This window comes from Aplysia californica, unplaced genomic scaffold (assembly GCF_000002075.1).
Source record: "Aplysia californica isolate F4 #8 unplaced genomic scaffold, AplCal3.0 scaffold00253, whole genome shotgun sequence".
Taxonomy (NCBI): Eukaryota; Metazoa; Mollusca; class Gastropoda; order Aplysiida; family Aplysiidae; genus Aplysia; species Aplysia californica.
Window position 1 is genome coordinate 485,574 of NW_004797523.1, and position 3,278 is coordinate 488,851.

Here is a 3,278-nt window from a genome sequence, read left to right on the forward strand (position 1 = left end):
CAACCGTTGGGGAGATTGGGGGGGGGAGTGGGGGTTGGGAGAAAGTAAGAAATTATGTTTAAATTATCAAGAATTTAAGACAAGAAAAGGAAATTTAAAAAAGAACGGAGGTAAGAGGGAAAAAAGACAAGAGAAGACAAGAGAAGAAAAGAGAAGAAAAGAGAAGACAAGAGAAGAAAAGAGACGAGGCAAAAGAAAAAAAAGGATAGGTGAAAAAAAAGAAAGGAGAAAAACCGAAATAAGATAGTTTTTCAAAGAAAAAGTCGGTTCTCTATGCGTCGTGATAGAAGACAACTAAATAAAATGTGAGGCATCGCGGTGAATTCAGGCGCTTGTCAAAATAGTGAAATCAGAGATACCAGGATTTTTCTGACGGTTCGACAATATGTATCAAATTCTGTTGATTTTATTTTTTGGCTCAACGACTTTTATGTCGATTCAAAAGCTCATATTATACTATATGTGTGGAATATAACGGAAAAACGTTGATTTAGTGAAAAAAAAATGCAAATTCCCAGTCTGCAAGGACTCTTCAGCTATGGAAATCATTAAACTTTGGCGGCATTTTCTTGCAAATTCTGAAACCAAGCGAGACCCTCCTCTTTCAAAGCCAAAAATGTCCACTTTTATTCAAGAGATATGATAATGTGCCGTAAGCTGACAAACCGCCTTCTTTTCTTCACAGCATTTTCGAGAAAAAGAGCTGATTTTTTGTGTCAACATAACCATTGAAAAAAGAGTTCTTCCGAAAGTTGAATTCGAATTTATTCAAAAACTAGTAACAGTTTCACTTCGATTTTTTTTTTCGCACGAGTAAAGTAACTGATCAGGCAAAGAAAAATATTTGTTGCTAAAACGAAAAAAAAGCGTTTTGTCAGCTTAATTTTCTTTTTTTTCTGAATTACCTCCTGAATAAAAGTAAAATTTCATTTTTTTTACCTGCTGAATTAAAGTAAAATTTTAATTTTCCTAATCTAATAATTTACTTAAAAGTGACAGCTAGTTGGGGTTTTTTTCCCAGATCACCCACCGAACACAAGTGACATTCTAATGTTCTTCTTTTTTTCCCAGTCACCTACTGAATGTAGGTGACATTTTAATTTTCTTACTTCCGAAGGACCTTCGAAAAAAGACAATTAATGTGAGACGAACTGCTGACAAAATGAGTAACTTTTCGCAGCGAGAATTCAACTCGGAGATATTGGTCAAAAATCAGCCCCAGGATAAAATTTGTAGATAATCTATTAAAGCCATATTCTGTTAGTATAACAGGCCTTTTTATTATTTGTTATTTATAAATTGTAAAAAAAAACAACAACTTCACCTATAAGCGTGTGATAACGATTTCTATCGGGCCTGAATCCGAAAAGTAACTCAGTTTGTCAGCGCGCTTCACAAATAATCGGTGGGTTATTGGCAGGTTCTCTGGTGTGGTTTGCTTCTTCTTTCCTATCAAACATCTATCGTCCTTATCTCCCCTTCTTGTTTTTTATATGTTTGTTACTCTCTTGTAACACCTCTACTAATCTTCTAGCGCACATATGACCTTATGCAGTTGCGAGAGCCGTAAAACCTCTACTAAAGCTAACTAAAAACAAATAATCGTTCAACCACTACTCTGTACTTACCGCTCCACCGACAGTGTCCGGTCACGCGTCTACCCCCGCAGCCAATCCTCCATCGCCTGTCTTCCTTTCTGTTGTGATGGATACTTCTCACGGAGTTGACGTATTGCCCTCTGGGACACGTAAATCTATGTGGCTGATCCCATTGGTTTTGCCATCGGCCGCAACCGCCATGGGCCAGGCAGACGATGCAAGCGGCAAGGAAGATAAGGCTAAGCCTGAGCATAGTGCTACTCTTCAGCTTTCGTCCGTCAAAAATTTTGTCTGTCGGGGGATTTTAAAAAATACCCTTCAGCCGTTGTCTCTCAAAAGTTCGGTCTCCTTAAAAAATTAAAAAATAAAATTTAATTTTGTTAAAAAGAATGTTTCGAGTATAAGTTCAAGAACAGATCAAAATGGGAATAATGTTTAGAGCCTACAGAACGGATGATTATTTTGTAGAAATGTGCTGGATCGTGCGTGGTGAAATCAAGCGCTCGTCAAAATTATTAGATAGAAGAAAACGACATTATTTTCCGTAACCTCCTTCCATTGTAAATCTGTGTCACAATGCGGTGGAATCAGGCGCTCGCGAATTTTTGGGCTTGTGGCGTTAATGGTATCATCGAAAAAGCCTGCTCACTTGTCCTGCATTTGATGGAACAAAATACGCATCTATCTTGAATAGGAGTCGAGATTTATGCTATTGCGGGGTGGGATCAGGCGAATCAGGTGCGAGTCAATTTTTGGGCATGTAGGGTAATTTGTACTATCATAAAGTTTGTTCATTTATTTTGCTTTCGTTGAAAAAATTGCACATCTATCTTGAAAAGGAGTCGAAATATTTGCAGTTGAAAGAAATGGTGTTACTTGGCTTCAGAAGAAAAATTAATGAGAAAATACCCTCAAAGTTTGGTGACTACCAAAGCTGGAAAATGCAAATTTGATCGTTTTTCAGTAAAATCCACATATGAAAGTGTTTTTAAATGGACATTAATTTAAAAATGTTGAGCAAAATTTTAAAAAATCAAGAAAAATTGCTTAACTCTTTCACTCCGCGCAATTTTCTTAGTTTGGACGCAGATATTTTTAGGGTCGCGACAAGAATACAATGGTGGGTCGGAAAATCCCCTTTCCCATCCATGTTTACAGGATAAAGTATAACATGTCTGATATCAATTCGCAGGGAATTGAGTGGACTATCATATGACATCAACAGATAGGCAGTTTGATGATTGTGTTCAGAGATAGGGTGTGTATAGTGAACTGTGAGACGAGAAAAGATGAACTGACAACAACATTCATTTTACACTCACCAAGTCATAAGTGAATAAATGTCCACTTCATATAATCCAAAAGAAGTAATCCAAAGAGGTAATCCAATTGTGAATCACTGGTAAACTCCATTTTGCCGCCGTCAAGACTCATATGCAGTTCAGAGAGGTCCCATGATGACACCGCACAGTGAAAATATCCGCTTTATTTATGAATTTTTTTCAGAAAAACATAGACGTTCATGAAATAACCACAAAACCCGCAATATCCACTATACACTATTACAACTACTCAGGAAGAGAAAAATGAAGGGGGAAGAGGAGAGTGGAGGTTATCATATATAACGGTTTGCTATAAATTTCCAGCTAGAAGGAAAGCTGAGACAGCAACATGTATTCT